A 17,143-nucleotide genomic window follows, 5' to 3' on the forward strand; every position below is an offset into this window, starting at 1 on the left:
TAAAGGAGCAGGGAGGGAGCCCTGGCCTTTGTCCTTGTGGGCAAAGCCCAGCTAGGTGCAGGCGCAGGAGGAGAGAGAGAGGGAGCGGATAATGCTTCCGAGTCTCGAGGAAGAAAGCAAGCACTGCGGGCAGGCCACGAGTACCTACTCCCAGCCAAGAGGCCAAGGAGGCGGAGCAAGAGAAAGGGGGAGGGGAGAGGAGAGAGCAGAGAGAGAGAACGTTACTGCCGGATCCCACCCAGCTCAGCTGCTGCTTGGCCTTAACCCCCTAGGCTCAACCTAGGGCGATACCAGCTCAAGCACTCTTCAGGATCTTCGATCGCCTTCTAGAACTTTGGAAAGACAGGAACTGCGGGCATGCCACTTGAACTTGATCTTAGCCAAAAGGCAGATAAAATTGGATTCCAGCTCACTGGCCCTGCAAAACTTAGTTCAAGACTTTAAACTCTCAGACACATTTAGATGTATATATTCCACAACAGCAGGATATACATGGTCAGGGAGGAATAGCAGCTCCAGAATTGACTATTGCTTTGTCTCAGAGAGAGTGAAAGTTGTTGGGGTCACTCTTCAGCCTGACTTCTTCTCAGATCACCAAGCTTTAGGGTGTAGAGTGGAACTCCAGGGCGGGACTGTCTTTGGCCCAGGCCTCTGGAAACTCAACACAAAGCTGCTAGAGAACGAGGGGGTAGTATCCCGCTACAAGGAGAAACTATCACAGTGGCTGTCCTTGCAGTGTCTGTATGGGTCAGTAGGAGAGTGGTGGGAGGAGGTGAAGGTGAGGACAAGGGCCTTTTTCATGGCTGATGGAAGGAAGGCTGCCAGACGGAGAGGAGTGTTAGCCAGGAAACAGAGGCAGCTGCAGCGTCTCTACACGATGCTGCACAGTGGCTTCGATGTGCTTGAGGATATCACCCTTTTAAAAAAGGACATCCGGAGCATAGCGGAAGAAAGTAGTCGAGGAGTGCTGTTAAGAAGCTGAGTGCAGTTCTTGGAAGAAAATGAGAAGTGTACTCACTTCTTTTTCAGGAAAGTGGTAGGTTCCAAGTCTGTCATGGAAAGTGTAGTTGATGAGGAGGGAAGAGAGAGTACAGAGCTGAGTGCTATCCTCTCCTGCATTGAGGCCTTCTTGTCACGGACGTCCAAGGGGCCTAACCGTGGGTAGCAGGAGAGCGGAAAAAGACCCATATGCGTAGCGGCGAGACGGGAAAAAGGCCCGGGCTCACTAGTGCAAAGAGTTCAGGAATGCCGTATAGAAACCTGTGCCCTCAGGGAGCGGACGTGGGGCGCCCTGGTGCTAGGCGGGTCTCAGGACATCCAAACGTCAGTGCTGAGCGAGGACAGAGTGCAAGACCCGGAAATATTTAGCCCAAGGGAAAGAGAGGGACAGGAAGGACAGCAGACCAGAAACTAGGGACAGGACAGAGAAGGACCGCCCTCTGGCTGCAGAGGGCGTGACACTTCTACACAAGACTGTACAGTTCTACAGAGGTAAAGGATGAAGAAATTCATTTTTTTACCTCAAAGCTAGAAAACGTTTTGAGTGAAGAAGATGGGGAAGTATTTGAGGAGGATTTGACAGTAGAAGAGCTGAGAGGCTATGGAGAGCTTACAGAAGGGGAAAACTCCGGGTGCTGACAGGCTCCCTAAAGGGGCATCTGCTTTACTACTTGCACGAATGAAGGCAAGAAAAAGCCAATCGACGTGAACGAACGGCGCTTTACAGAGGAGTACTGCCTGACTGGATCGTTGATGAACGACAGAGGCCACTCCGACCTCTTCTCGGTTTTCTTCAATGACTTACTAAGCATCTTCTTCACATTCGCCCATGCAGGGGAAGCCAGTTACACCAAAGCAAACGCAGGAAAGTGCATTTCAAGCAGAGACCAGGAGGGACTTGTTTACACCGAGAGTGGTCGGAGAATGGAACAATGCGCCCAGCCCTGTTGCTGGAGCCGATTCTTGATGAGATCTTGGGCTCACTAAGAGGCCCCCGCTGGATGCTAATCTTTCTGTTGTTCTTGCAGGTCCTGCGCTGCTTTTGAGCCGACAGAGCTCGTCCTGGTCTGTCGGCACAGCCCAATTGCAAATGATCGGCTCCACGTACAGAAGGAACGTGCGTTTGGTACAAGAGTGCACGAAGGCACCGGAAATACATTGGGAACAAACGACCGGTCGCTCAAGACCTCTGTGAAGTACAGGAGCGTGCAAAACGATGCTGTTTCCACCCGGTCTCGAACCGAGGACCTTTCGCGTGTTAGGCGAACGTGATAGCCGCTACACTACGGAAACCTGCAGGGACCGTTGCTGGTGTCTCGCTTGCGTTTCGGGCTGAGAAAGGGACGCGTCACTTTAGGCAGGGGGCGCTGGAGAGAAGAACAAAGGGCGCGATGAAACAAAATGCCGAAACCTGGGATCAAACCAGGGACCTTTAGATCTTCAGTCTAACGCTCTCCCAACTGAACTATTTCGGCGGTGCGCAGAGCCCACAGCCACCTGCTCCAGCCTTCCTGTGTTGCGGCATGAGCGCACCAAGAGTAGCGGGAGAGTGTTGCAGGAACGTCACTCAAAAGGAAAGCCACCCAGGTGCGCCCTCTGAGCTCTGTCCAGCGCATCTTCCTCGCATGGACTCCTGCCTGCGACGGGCAGGAAACAATTAGCAAGAACAGAACGACACCCCATGGGTGTCTCATGACCACACCTTAGGTTGTGACACGTGCAGGTGTGAGGGGTTGCCGGGCTACTTTGGAGCAGAGCTTGGGCAGAGGGGGGGCGGGAAAGCAGACAAAGAGGTGACACCTCAAGGTCTGCACGATCACAGCTCTCCTCCGCCCCAGGCTTCCGCTCGATAAGCTACTGGACACACCCGCCCCTCCTCACACAGACCGTGGAAAAGCCCCCCAAAAGGGAGGGCTCTCTCTTCCTCCCAGGAGCTCTTGGACACAACGCACAGACAGGGCGCGGGGAGCCGCCGCCTGCAAACACGGCTCCAGGCAGGACTCCACTCCGCAGGAGCCGCAGAGCAGAGGAGATGGGGGCAGCTTAGCTCCTGTGCAGAGACCTGAGCTGTTGTTGCTGCGGACGCTGTCTTTTCTGCACTCGGGGTAGGAGTGAATGTTGAGTTGCCCTTAGAAATGAAGCAGAGCACTTCAACGGCACGGGTGTGTGTGTGTGTGCGTGCGCCCTGGTGATTCTGGGAGACAGATCGAACCTGGGCTAAAAGAGAGGGGGCTTAGCCCTCTTCCATTTGGTAGTTCAAAGTTGTACAACCCATTTGTATCTGCTAGGCGGCACAGTCGTCGTCCACAAAGAAGGCTTTGAAAAGCGTCAAAGGCAAGTCATTCCGAGTTGGTCGTTTGTGTTTTCCGTTCAGACGCGAAATGCTGAAATGATCTCTCGGCTCCTCGGTTGTCATTTCTGCTCCGTAAAGGAATCACAGCACTCGTCGCCTTCCAGCACGCTGGGTCGGGACACGATGCCGGGGGTCGGAGCGTGCGATGTCTTCCTCGTTAGTATAGTGGCAAGTATCCCCGCCTGTCACGCGGGAGACCGGGGTTCGATTCCCCGACGGGGAGTAGCTTTTCTTTCACCTCCTTAGACAAAGGACTGCCTTTCACTTCTCTGTTTTCTTTCACAGCGTCGTGCACCTTTTCATTGCTCTCGCTTTCAGAGCCTCCGCACGGCACACGACTCGACTTCAGGAAGCACATTGAAGTGAAAGCAGGAAGCGCTGCAACATGCACTGTGCAGATCCCGCCACACTAAGAGGTGAGTGGGTCTGTTCGATGCACAAAGAACGCTTTGATAAGCGTCAAAGGCAAGTCATTCCGAGTTGGTCGTCTGTGTTTTCCGTTCAGACGCGAAATGCTGAAATGATCTCTCGGCTCCTCGGTTGTCATTTCTGCTCCGTAAAGGAATCAGAGCACGCGTCGGCTTCCAGCACGGTGGGTCGGAACACGATGCCGGGGGTCGGAGAGAGCGATGTCTTCCTCGTTAGTATAGGACCTGTCACCTGTCCCCACCTGTCACGCGGGAGACCGGGCTACATCAGGACGCGCATTGAAGTGAAAGCAGGATGCGCTGCGACATGCACTGTGCAGATTCCGCCACACTAAGAGGTGAGTGGGTCTGTTCGATCACAGCGCTAGGCGAATCCCCAATCCCCTTTTGTGCGTGGCGACAAAAGGGGTGTGTTTCCACCCGGGACCTTTTGCGTGTGAGGCGAACGTGATAACCACTACACTACGGAAACGGTGGTAAGACGTGCCCAGCGGCCCAGCGCTGAGCTTCGCCAATGCGATTCAGCTGCTTCCAGTGCCTTTATTGGAGTGCGCTGATGGACCGTGCTCTCTCTCCAGAGACCAGCACGCCTGTCATGGACGGAGCAGGAAAGGCGGCGCCACATTTTACAGCCCTCTCCACGCAATCGACGAAATCGTGCTACTGAAGTGGAGAAAATCGCCTCTCCAGAAAGTGCAAATATCATCTTGGAGAGTATAAATCCTATTGCCGAAGGTCAGCCCTGTCTACCAGAGTAGCCCTCCCACAGTGATGATCAGCTCGTCTCACACGCGAGAAGTTTCGGTTGGAAACAAGCGCCCCCTCTTCTCGCACGTTTTGCACGTTCGAGTGGTTTTAATGCAGCTCCTTCGTACACGGTGCTGATCTTTTGGAAAGCAGGAGGCAAAACCGACACGTTCTCATACCGGGAGTCGAACCCGTGTCGCCTGGGTGAAAACCAGGAATCCTAACCCCTACACCATATGGCAGCGAACAACCACGTTGTTCTCGGCATCATGCAAGCAAACTACATAAATATGAGAAAACACGCAAGAGAGTTGTCACTCAGAGTGTCGAAGGGTCGATGTATACTGGGGCTCAGTTGAAATGCAACGTCAGGACTTTTCCGAATTATGTCACACAAAGATAATTTACTACTTGCACGAATGAAGGCAAAAAAAGCCAATCGATGTGAACGAACGGCGCTTTGCAGAGGAGTACTGCCTGACTGGATCGTTGATGAACGACAGAGGCCACTCCGACCTCTTCTCGGTTTTCTTCAATGACTTACTAAGGATCTTCTTCACATTCGCCCATGCAGGGGAAGCCAGTTACACCAAAGCAAACGCAGGGAAGTGCATTTCAAGCAGAGACCAGGAGGGACTTGTTTACACCGAGAGTGGTCGGAGAATGGAACAATGCGCCCAGCCCTGTTGCTGGAGCCGATTCTTGATGAGATCTTGGGCTCACTAAGAGGCCCCCGCTGGATGCTAATCTTTCTGTTGTTCTTGCAGGTCCTGCGCTGCTTTTAAGCCGACAGAGCTCGTCCTGGTCTGTCGGCACAGCCAAAATGCAAATGATCGGCTCCACGTACAGAAGGAACGTGCGTTTGGTACAAGAGTGCACGAAGGCACCGGAAATACATTGGGAACAAATGACCGGTCGCTCAAGACCTCTGTGAAGTACAGGAGCGTGCAAAACGAGGCTGTTTCCACCCGGTCTCGAACCGGGAAATGCTGCTGGTGTCTCACTTGCGTTTCGGGCTGAGAAAGTGACGCGTCACTTTAAGTAGGGGGAGCTGGAGAGAGGAACAAAGGGTGCGATGAAACAAAATGCCGAAACCCGGGATCAAACCAGGGACCTTTAGATCTTCAGTCTAACGCTCTCCCAAATGAGCTATTTCGGCGGTGCGCAGAGCCCACGGCCACCTGCTCCAGCCTTCCTGTGTTGCGGCATGAGTGCACCAAGAGGAGCGGGAGAGTGTTGCAGGAACGTCACTCAGAAGGAAAGCCACCCAGCTGCGCCCTCTGAGCTCTGTCCAGTGCATCTTCCTCGCATGGACTCCTGCCTGCGACGGGCAGGAAACAATTAACAAGAACAGAACAACACCCCATGGGTGTCTCATGACCACAGCTTAGGTTGTGACAAATGCAGGTGTGAGGGGTTGCCGGGCTACTTTGGAGCAGAGCTTGGGCAGAGGGGGGGCGGGAAAGCAGACAAAGAGGTGACACCTCAAGGTCTGCACGATCACAGCTCTCCGCCGCCCCAGGCTTCCGCTCGATAAGCTACTGGACACACCCGCCCCTCCTCACACAGACCGTGGAAAAGCCCCCGAGTGGGAGGGCTCTCTCTTCCTCCCAGGAGCTCTTGGACACGACGCACAGACAGAGCGCGGGGAGCCGCCGCCTGCAAACACGGCTCCAGGCAGGACTCCACTCCGCAGGACCCGCAGAGCAGAGGAGATGGGGGCAGCTTAGATCCAGTGCAGAGACCTGATCTGTTGTTGCTGTGTACGCTGTCCTTTCTGTTCTCGGGGTAGGACATCAGGAAGCACATTGAAGCGCTGCGACATGCACTGTACAGATCCCGCCACTACTGGGCCCGATTTCCCCTGATCGAAACTGGGCGGAAACAGGCCCGTTTCGTTTGTTGCCACGCACACTGTTTGGGGATTCGCCTAGCGCTGTGATCGAACAGACCCACTCACCTCTTAGTGTGGCAGGATCTGCACAGTGGATGTCGCAGCGCATCCTGCTTTCACTTCAATGCATGTCCTGATGTACCCTGGTCTCCCGCGTGACAGGTGGGGATATTTGCCACTATACTAACGAGGAAGACATCGCTCTCTGCTTAGTGTGTAAAACACTTACTTGCAGCATTGTGGGTGCTGTGGTTTAAATGCTATTGGTTTGTGAACAGAATACCCCTATCCAAGTACATTGTGCCACATTAAATAAACACACGAGAAAAAGAGATTCAGAACGCAAAGCTGTGTCAGTGTTCTGTGTAAAAAATCGGTTTGAACATCATGGGAGCTGTTTTTAATAAGCTGCTGAGTAAAGAATATTTTAATCTTCCTGCTGTCAGTAGTATTGTGAATATAGTTGACTCTTACCCGAATGAAAACAGAACGTAAAGGAAGGGTTTCAGAATTCAGACAAAGCTTTATTCCCGTGCTTACAGTCTGAGTAATTGGAGACTGCGCTATTCTGTTGCCTATGGTCATATACGGGTTTTTCGCATGAAGCCATATTGAACAGTATTTCTCGCGTTGAGAACTTGTGCACACAGCGGTCCCCCGGGTTCCAGTTAGTGCGTAATTACGCATCGATGAAAAACCGGAGGTTTAAAAAAGGATAATTAGCTCACTGATACTTTGATGTAGAGGCTGTGGAAATATCCACATGTCGTGGTCTTTTAAATGCATTTGGTTTGAAGGCGTTCTGTGCTTCCGTTGCGATGATATGGACAAAAGAATATTCGTGCTTGGTCAAACAAATGTCATATAAACGAAAAAGTACAGGCTGAGAAAGCATTCACAATGTATTTTATACACAAAGCAAGTATTCTCGCGATTCTAAGAGGTTTCGTGTAAACGCTACAGGCGTGCCAAAATCGTTTTCGAACTTCAAGCTAACTTTTCCCCGGTCTGGTACCATAGGTCACGTAGCTTAAAATCCCAGTCATGTTTTTTTTCCTATCTTGTGGTACATAACGTACCATTTCGGACTATCACAAAGGGCTTGATTTCGTTAAATGCATGTATTAATTTCCTTTCTGGAAAACTTGTATTTCAAGAAATTCACACAGCTTGCGAGAAATGAAATTCAATTCTTGATTATCAGTGCAGAAGAAATATTGCCAGCTGGCAAAAAAATATATTTTTTTAACCGGAAAGTTGTGAGGTGAGACAGGGACCCACCATTCCGTCTGTGTGGCTCGTTTGGTTGTTAACTGAAAGGTTGGTGGTTCGAGTCCACCCAGGGACGGGTTTCTTTTGCGATGTAAATATTGTCTTCGCAAAGGTCGATTGGATTTCTAAGCGAAACCTTAACCATTTCAATATTTGCAGGAAATGCGAGTGCTTAACACGTGTCTGAATCACTGGGAAATGTCCGATTACTGTATTCCCAACATCGCTACTCCCCAGGAAACCAAATTCACCCAAGAAAAAGTCGAGTCGTCATTTATACCCCCGTTGCATCCTCTGCTGAAATATTTTAAAAATACAATGCAGATTTGTTTAAGAACTTGCAAGCTTTGTTACATTAGCACCGTGCATTTGGACTTCGATATTTTGACACATTTACCTTAATTTTAAACATAAATACTGTACAATCTATTGTAATTTTGTTGTACTATTAAAATATGTTAGCTGAGGATGCAAAGGGGTGAAAGGGGAAGGTCAGAGGTGTAGTAACACCAAGGTTAGGATTGGTGGAGGTGATAAGGATGTTGATGTTTTTTCTTTGTAGAGAATTTTGAGTTTTTTATCCTTCTCTGAAGTGAGAAACTGGAAGAGTTGGGAGTTGAGGGATCTGATGAGGTTAGTTATGAAAGGAAGTTGATGTGGAGCTGTTAGCCGTAAAAACTCCTTAATGTCTTTGATGTTGTCATCAGCGATAAACTGCATTCAGCAAAGATAAAAAGAAAATTATCTTTGCTTACTGCCCTGTCTTTCTCACACCTGAAGAAGGCTCCACAGCCGAAACATTGTGATTCTTTTCTTCTCTTTTCAGCAGGAATAGTCCTTTACTTGTTCCTTTGCAGCCTACGCATGCTGACGCAGCTACCCACCCGATAGCTAACATTCCTATAATCACAACTATGAATGTCCACTTTGGGTATTTTTTCCATGATTATTTATTATTATTATTTATTCTGTCATTGAAGCATATTTTATGTCATACTGAAGTGTCCTAATCACTGAAAAAATATTTTTTTAATTTAGAAAGTAAGAAAATGATAAATCACTAGGAATTGCATTTAGCCTGTTCTGATCTAGATTTTCTATATACTTTAACATGCCATGTTCACAATGTCACAACTCATAAATGAAACAGTGAAGTGTTGTAATTACAAATGTACATAGTGTCGGGACATTGAGATGTTTTGGTAATGAGGAAAGAGGGACATACAATGTTCACAGGGTCAAATTTATAAAACGCTACAGTAAAATTTCTTGTATTTCGGGATTATGAGAGCCTGTTACATTGGGTCTCACACCTCAGTGTCAGAATTTTGAGACATTTTTATAACCAGAGGTAGGTTCATAGCAATAAGCAGAAAGTGCGATCATCCTTTGCTCATCCTCGGTTAATCATATATTCTCATATGCCATGTTCTGAATGTCCCATTTAAAACTGCTATATTAAAATTAAGACTTTTTTATGATCAGAAGGCAAGGTTGTGGTAAATATGCATAAAGTGCAAGTGAACTTATGTTTTGCCTTTGTCTTGTTATTGTGAGTTTTGAAAATTAGTTTTCGATTTTCTGAAATGCGTTTCACACAAAAATGCAATTTGGATAGTCACTACTTATATATTCCCCTTAACTGAGGATATGTACAGTAATCCATCCCGATTAGTACTTTTAAAAATTACTGTAGAGAGAGCCATCAGAAAGGGAATGAAAACTTGCATTAAACAAAATCAAGCTGCATGTAATCATCCATAGTGATTCATTTTGTAAGACAAGACAGGAAGAAAGACACTGGTGGGATTTGAACGCAGAATCTCCTGTTTAATAGGAAAACACTTTAACCAAATCAGCCAAGATGCTGTCAGAGTATTAACATCATGTCTGCGTCAGTGATTACAGCTGACTATCGCTGGAGGACAGTTCACTGTGAACAAGTCAGCCTGCATAATGAGGGGGAAGAGACTGACCTCTGTGATGCACTATAGAGTTACATTAACCTTCTATCCAACTGTTCTATGCTGCATTCTACCCTAGTGGTAAATATTGGTTTCCGTGCGTGTAATATTCCTTTTTTTGTCAAATTTTATCAAGCACAAATTTTGCTGTTGAAAATAAGCCTTGTGGTTGGGCTCCTTGTGTGTTGTGATCCTTTTACCCCAGTGTCACCAAAATTGATACATTGTGCTTTGGCAATTCTTCAGGCTATATTGTTTAGAGGAGCTCAGTTGAATTAGTTTATATAAAGTATTTCTTTTCCCTTTAATCCTTTAAAACATATTACATTTTCAAAACATTGTATCTTTCTTCCTACTATTTGTAGCGGCAATGCTTATTAATAAGACAGAATTAAGTGTTGCTGTGCTTTCCCAAATGAGGCCCCATCTCTCTCTTCAAGCTATTCAGGCAGGGTGATTTAAAGATGTTTTCTTTTGATAGGGGACAGCTCCCAAATGGGGATGCATTTAGCTAAGCCTAGCTATCATGATCAGTGGGCATCCATTGGGGCCTATCTGTCTAGGGAGTGCCAGATGGACATCTGGACTGCATTCCTAAGTGTCAGGAGTAAGTGACTCATATCTCACCTTGATCAACCAATCAGGGACTGGTAGGGCCGAGTAACCCACGTGGGTCTCTGATGCCCATGAAACTTTCATCCAATGAACGAGCTGAAGTTCCTCCAGGTAAAAACAGGCAACACAGAGCTCCAAGACTATTCTAAAGGGAATTCAAAGGAGAATTCCAGGAGTGTGAGACAATTCCAGGGCGGGACGGCCCAGGAGCAGAAAGGCTGCCAAGGGCAGGACATTCTCGCAGCGCGCCTCCTGACCATCCTGAGACTCAGCCCGGACAACCATGGAACGGCCAGTGTGTCCGAGTGCCAGAACTTTCCTTTGTTCTAAGAGTCTAGAGCGGAGGTTGCCAGAGAGTAACCAGAGGATCCACCCGAGCAGGCCTCGTGAACAGGTCGGAACTGTTGACAGCTGAATCACTATTCAGAACTAGCTCTTCATCAGGAACGAACCGGTCCACTTCCTGACTTGCTGGGACTCACAGTCATCTTTTCTCCTGTGTGCAAACTTTGCTAGTTAAAGCCAACACTAACTAGCTGGTCAGTGAGCATCAGCAGCGCACCGTCACAAGCCGCACAGCACAGCCTGGCACCGAGCCAGAGAGCGCGGATTGGACAGCAACAGCCTGCAACTGTTTCTTTGTGCCCGCAGGAGATCTGAATCCCCAGAGATTGGATGAGTATTCAACTTCAATGCATTACAGCTCGAGAATTCAATTGTTATCCCAAACAGTTGATATCAATTTAATTCCTAAGAGTTATGTACTTGTTTTGAGTATCTAATGTAGACGTTGTAACCAAGTTCAATTACGAAATGGTCTAAATGAATGATATACTGAACGTATGTCCTCTTGATATATGTAACTCTTGGTAACTGACTGAATATATACCCTTTGTATTCTGATAACCCTCTCGATAAGATCTGTTAGGTTTATATGCATATTCCATATATTAAGAAATGTATCCTCGTGTATTAGTACCTGTGTGTGTGCATTGTTTGAGTTATATCGCATGGTTGGATTCTAAAGCCATTAAAAGAATCATTTTGTGATTTACTGCTACAATTAATAATTGTCCCAGTAAATGCCCAAACCCTACAGAACTGGTGCCTTCAGAGAGCACACTACATAGTGATGACATCTTTCTGTATGATCAGGACAGGAGCTGCAGGTCCACTGTGTTGTGGCTGCAGTACAATTTTAGCTTATTATTATAATACTTTTTAACAGCGACAGATTCTTAAGATCACAAGGTGTTTACGATATTATTTCAGTATTAAGCTGTTACTACATTCGGAACTGTCCCATAGGATTCAGTGTTCCATTAGTTTGGCACTAAACTGCTTAGTCTATTGCAGGAATTGTACTTAGTCCTGTCCTGTAGTGTCATCTAGAGAGCAGCAGCTGTTTCCTTGGGCTCATTGCAATTGGGAACATTGTGATTATTGAGCAGGGGACTAAAGTCAGCAGACGAGCGCGTTGCAAATCGGTAGTAATCTGGCGTACAGAGCTGCATGCTAATCTCTGGATCATCTCCAGTTAATGCGATGCTGTTCTTACCTTGCAATTGACCCAATCTGACTACTGGCACCAACCCTGTTATTACAAAGAAACTTCTTGTGTACCTACCGTGATACATAAGTTTGGTGGAGAGGTTTGGCAGCCCATATTCAGTCAAAGATGTGTGTGCAGATCACTGTGATATATAGGCATCAACAAACTGACAAATACAATATTAAATGTTTAACTGATAAAGCCCAAATGGACCAAACCTGTATAAATTAGTGGTGGAAAGGAGTCTTTATATATAGCAAAAGGTCTCTGATCCTTTGGTAAGAACGATGGGTATATAACCCATTGTCCTCAATATTAGAAATGAATCCTTGAGCATTGCCGTTGTACCAACGATCCTCAAAAGTGCTGCCATTACCACTGTTCCATAAAATCCTAACATTACCTGTCTTGCATAAAATGTAGAACATGCCATCACATTTCAGTTGCTTCTCAGTAGCAGTTTGATCTATTATCAACCTGCTCCCCACATCATAACCTTCGCTCTTCTAATTCTAGTCTCCTAACTGTCCCCCAAGCCTGTCTACACTGTATGGGTGACAGAGCCTTCTGCTGTTATGCCCCCAAGCTCTGGAACTCTCTCCCCAAGGATACCAGAGTCACCTTCCCTAAACTCCTTCAAATTCAGACTCAACACCTTCTTCTGTAGAAGAGCCTTTACTGAACTGGTTCTATTCTTTACCCCTCTGCTTCTACTTTTCTCCTCAATCTATTGGAATTGTTTTATCCTGTGTATTCTAATTGTAATTTTGTCAAGTGCTTTGAGAAGCCACCTTCGGAACCATTATATAAAATAGTTTATTCTAAATCCTTGAAACTTTAATAGGGCACTGCAGTAGGGCTAAAAATTGACAGCCTTAGTGGGCCATCATGATTTGTGCAAATTATAGGTAGTCACAAAGGAAGACTAGGATTCACTTGAAATCCATGACACGGGACACTGAAACAGTGGAGAGGCTTTGTGTAGTAAGCATTCAGTCTCAATCTACACCATCTGTGCTGCTGGTAGAGGTAGTTGTGAACACCTGTCTTCCGGATCAAGTACTGGGATCTCCAGTCTCAATCCTAATACTTATGACTGTCCACTACCACTGCTGTGAAACCAACACCCATAACATAAGAATCCGAGATTCTAACTGTACCATTATTCACACACCAGTATTGTTCCTCTGCTAAGGAAGGAAGGCCTACTTTACACCAAGCCCCTGTTGACAATTCCTTCCTTGTGTTTATTTTAGTCAGTTTGTGCAGCCCAGAATAGGACATCAGATCTCACTCTTACTGGGCACTACAGTAGCAACTCACTCCATAAGCACTACCCCTCTCGGAAACGGGAGGATTTCCAGTATATTGAACACCTCTGTCTCTCCCACAGTAAAAAAAAAAGTCACAATGACCTGTCCAAGGAATAGTGCGGCCATCTTCCCCCAGTACAATGCTTTATAACTCCAGCCATTTTCAGTCCTCATTGGCAGCAATACAGGAAGCATTCTTGAAAGTGGAACCCCCACAAATACAGTACTTTAATTTATTAATGGGTCTCACTTCCCTTGAATTCCTCCACCCCATTCAAACCTGTAAACCATACAGAAACAAGGGCAGGCAGAAGGGTCTTTCACAGCTTTATTGAAATGTTGCCATTACAAGGCGACTGGAGGCAGGAGAGTCACAAGGGCCAGGCTGGAGCCTTCATTCAGGCACCTGGGGAGGAAGAAGGAGAACAATCCAGCTGAACTGCAGGACACCCACCCCTACAGGAGCTCCTCCTGCCAGACCCTACCTGTCCACTGGCCAACATCTCCAAAGTCCTCTGCTCCCTCCACATCCTCTCTGGTGCTCTCAGCATCTTCACTGGAGCTCTGAGGGTCTCCCTCCTCATCCTCAGTCCAGTCAGCTCCCACATCCAGAGGAGCTTCTACTGGTGCCACAGCCACCCGACTGCTGGTCACCAGGCTCCTAGTACCTGTGGACAAGTAACACCCAGGAGTGAGGGATCTGCTATACCCAGAGACCCACAGTCTACTCATCTACACAGTCCCTTTGTCCAGCACGGGATCATTCCTCAGTTGTCCAAGCATGGTTGTCTCCTGGGCAGAGATGCATCCACAAGGGATAGAGAACCAGACCCACCTTCATTCTGACTGCCAGCACACCTGGACTCACAGCAGGCACAGACCTCATGGTCACCATACAGCTCCTCCCACCTGGAGGAGAGGAGGACAGGTGAGGCCTCCACCTGGCATGTCCCAGAGCACCCTCAGCAGGTTCCTTGCAGAAGTACCTCTTAGCCTCCCTGTTGTAGGTGCAGGACTTGGTCCCTGGTGTTGCTTTAGCAGGAGCCACAGCCATGACAGTGCATGTACAGCTCAGTCACTTCATGCTGCAAGAGGGAAGGTCACAGCATTAAGGGATCAAGGCCAATAGAGGGACAGAGAAGGACCTTCTGCCATCAGTGAAGGCAAGCTGGCAGCTCTAGGCACTACAGCTGCCACAGTCTGGTTCACATCTAGATCATGGATGGAAAAGCAGACAATGGATCAGTAGAGCAAGAAGGCTGAGCAGCCTTTGAGAGCAGTACCTTCCTGGACAGCTTCTTCTGGAAGAGGAAGGCATCAATTGTGAAGCGGAGCACATCCTTCTGCTTGGAGGGTACAAACCTGGACAGGCAGCCATCTGCTGAGCTGTCCACCATGCACCTGGGGACAAGGACAAGGATGAACCCCTGCAGGCTCTCGGGGCTCCTGCCCACCTCTGCTCCCAGAAGGGGCCGTACCCCAAGTTATCGATCACAGGGAAACGGGGCTGCGAGTGCTGGTCCGGTTTCTCGGTTACGTAACACTAGTGGATGTACAGCCTCTGCTCCGCTGTGGCAAAGTAGGCAGTGGCCTGGAAGTACATGGGCTGACCCAGGAAGTACTCATCCTTAGGAGAGAGCCGGACCCAGTGGGCTGGAGAGAGAAAGACAGCATTACACCTGCACACAGCACCCCCTGCTGGCAGGAGGAGCCACTCGCTCAAGGAGCTTACAGTTGGTGGTGAGCAGGACAAAGCTGTGCTTGTTTTTCAGGTCCTTGAAGAAGGTCCTTCTCCTGGCCCACGTGGGGACATAGCCAACCTTGTAGGAGTAGTGGAACCTGCAGGACAGAGGAGATGAAGGGCTTCTGGACACTTTCCCAGCAGCAGCAGAGCCCTGCCTACCTGTTGTAGGAGCACTTGATCGGCACAGAGAAGGGAATGAAGTGATGCACAGGCGCACTGGAGGAGGGCGGGGCATAGCGGAGAGTGTTGGAGTACACCAGGCGGCCCTGGACAACCTGCAAGGTCACAGAGGAAGGGGTATTCCCAGGAAAGGCACTAGCCCTACAGTTCACATCAATACATTGCCTGTAGATGAAGACCCGCTTACCGATCGCTCGGTACCGCACTCGTGAAGCCCGTAGATGAAGTAGAAGTAATGGCGTGTGGTTCGGCTGACGCTGCAGTTGCCCAAGGTCACCTCCGATGGCCGACAGCTGAAGCCGAACAGGAGCCGACTGACCCTCACGTACATCCTGCTGGAGTCGCACCACACAGCCACTGCTCGGGTGCCCCCGATGGCCGGGCGAGCCGGCTGCCGCCCTCGCTGGGGAGGAAACAGGACGCTCTTGATGTAGGCGGGTAAGGGGCGGCTGCCGGCTTCATCTTCTCCTTGTTGAAGTAGGGCGAGTACGCGTCTCTGGACACGGGAAGGCGGCGAAAGTCGGGAGCCAAGGACTGCGAGTCGTTCTCGCTTGTAGACAGGTCTTCGGAGGGCGCATCTGCCAGGTTCAAGTCCTCCAACTGGGCTGCATCTTCAGGAGCCGGGAGGTCGGCCTGGAGCGCCAATTCCCGAGAGTCCCAGCCAGCCGGCCCAGCGGAGACCAGTGCGGGGAGCCCGGCCCCTGCGCACAGGCACAGCACAAAGAGAAACGAGCGCATCGCCAAATTAACGTCCCGCTTAATTGCTACAGGAGTAAAATAAGTAAACCACAAAACCGTGTTGAAGCAAGAAAGCATAAAGTGTGAACGCGGTGACTAGGTTTTTATACTGGCAGGACCTGCTACCGCACACCTGGTCACACTACCGCTCAATCAACACAATCAATTACACACAGAGACCCGGATTGTTCTCAGCGTCTAATTAGAACCTGCTTCCAGTATGAGGCGGGACTCCGTGAAGCCTCCTGAACACTTTCCCGTGTGTATCTGACCTCAGCGGAGGAGTTCCACGCAATTTCGACAGAATTAAATCACCCACACGTGTAAAATTTGCTCAGATTAATTTATTGTTCAATTAGTTTCTAATTTCCGAGGAAAGTGTGTTAAACTCGCTGTCAGACAGAGTACGGAACATGCGACACGTCCGTCCACACTTTCCTTTATCGAGGGGGCTGTTCTATCAACACGTACCGCAATGAAAATAATTTTACTATTTTTCATGTGTAATTGCATGTCATATTAAAATGTGTAATACAAGCATTTCTTTGCTTCCCAGTAAAGAAATACTGATCAGCTTTTGACATGATCTGATAATAATTTGTCTGATTTTCCAGAGATTGCTTTTGCTTCGCAGCACTGAGAACCTATGGAAGCCCGTTTCCGCCAGGGAGTAAAAAAAACGCACTATGGGATCTCAGAATTGTGACTTAGAATCATAGAATTGCGACCTAAAAACTCAGAATTTTGACTTTATCTCTCACATTTGCGACTTCGAAATAGCCCATATTTCATTGTCTGTCCTTTTGTTATTGTAACGGATTCGGGTTCTAGGGTTTGTGCCCTCGCCGCTCCCACCCTACTTCGTGCCTCAAACCCCGTATTGGCTCAAACCCAGGTCTTGCTGGCTAGAACCCGAATCCGTTACAATAACAAAAGGACAGACAATGAAATATGGGCTATTTCGAAGTTGCAAATGTGAGATATAAAGTCAAAATTCTGAGTTTTTAGGTCGCAATTCTATGATTCTAAGTCACAATTCTGAGATCCCATAGTGTTCCCAAGAAAGCTGAATAACGCAAAAGACATATTCCCGATTTTAATTTAGATACACATTTTCTAATGCAGCTTTCATTACAAGACAGTCTATTTCTCGAAAGCGTGTTATGTAAAAAAGAGAAAAATGAAAATATATGCGACCCACTATGCCTTCCTCCAAATCTTTTTCTAGATCTCTTCGTCATACCTTCTCTTCCTCCCTGGGCCACTTGCCCGCTTCTCTCACTAAACCAGCATTCCGTCTCTTTACAGCTATCTGTTCCAAGACCAGGCTTTCTAACCACCTTC

At 48.2% G+C, this 17,143-nt stretch overlaps 1 protein-coding gene and 4 non-coding genes across 5 annotated transcripts in view; 1 reads left to right on the top strand and 4 right to left on the bottom strand.

Moving 5' to 3' along the window:
* LOC138242792 (zinc finger protein 271-like) overlaps positions 1–17,143 on the bottom strand; it is a 781,993-nt gene that overhangs the window by 488,489 nt on the left and 276,361 nt on the right. The gene's annotated exons all lie outside the window — the stretch shown is intronic.
* trnav-aac (transfer RNA valine (anticodon AAC)) lies at positions 2,220–2,292 on the bottom strand. The gene has a single exon. It is a non-coding gene; the product is annotated as a tRNA-Val (tRNA).
* trnaf-gaa (transfer RNA phenylalanine (anticodon GAA)) lies at positions 2,402–2,474 on the bottom strand. Its single transcript has one exon. It is a non-coding gene; the product is annotated as a tRNA-Phe (tRNA).
* Positions 3,504–3,575, top strand: trnad-guc (transfer RNA aspartic acid (anticodon GUC)). Its single transcript has one exon. It is a non-coding gene; the product is annotated as a tRNA-Asp (tRNA).
* On the bottom strand, positions 5,614–5,686 carry trnaf-gaa (transfer RNA phenylalanine (anticodon GAA)). The gene has a single exon. It is a non-coding gene; the product is annotated as a tRNA-Phe (tRNA).

Source organism: Lepisosteus oculatus, chromosome 14 (genome assembly GCF_040954835.1).
Source record: "Lepisosteus oculatus isolate fLepOcu1 chromosome 14, fLepOcu1.hap2, whole genome shotgun sequence".
In the NCBI taxonomy this organism is placed as follows: domain Eukaryota; kingdom Metazoa; phylum Chordata; class Actinopteri; order Semionotiformes; family Lepisosteidae; genus Lepisosteus; species Lepisosteus oculatus.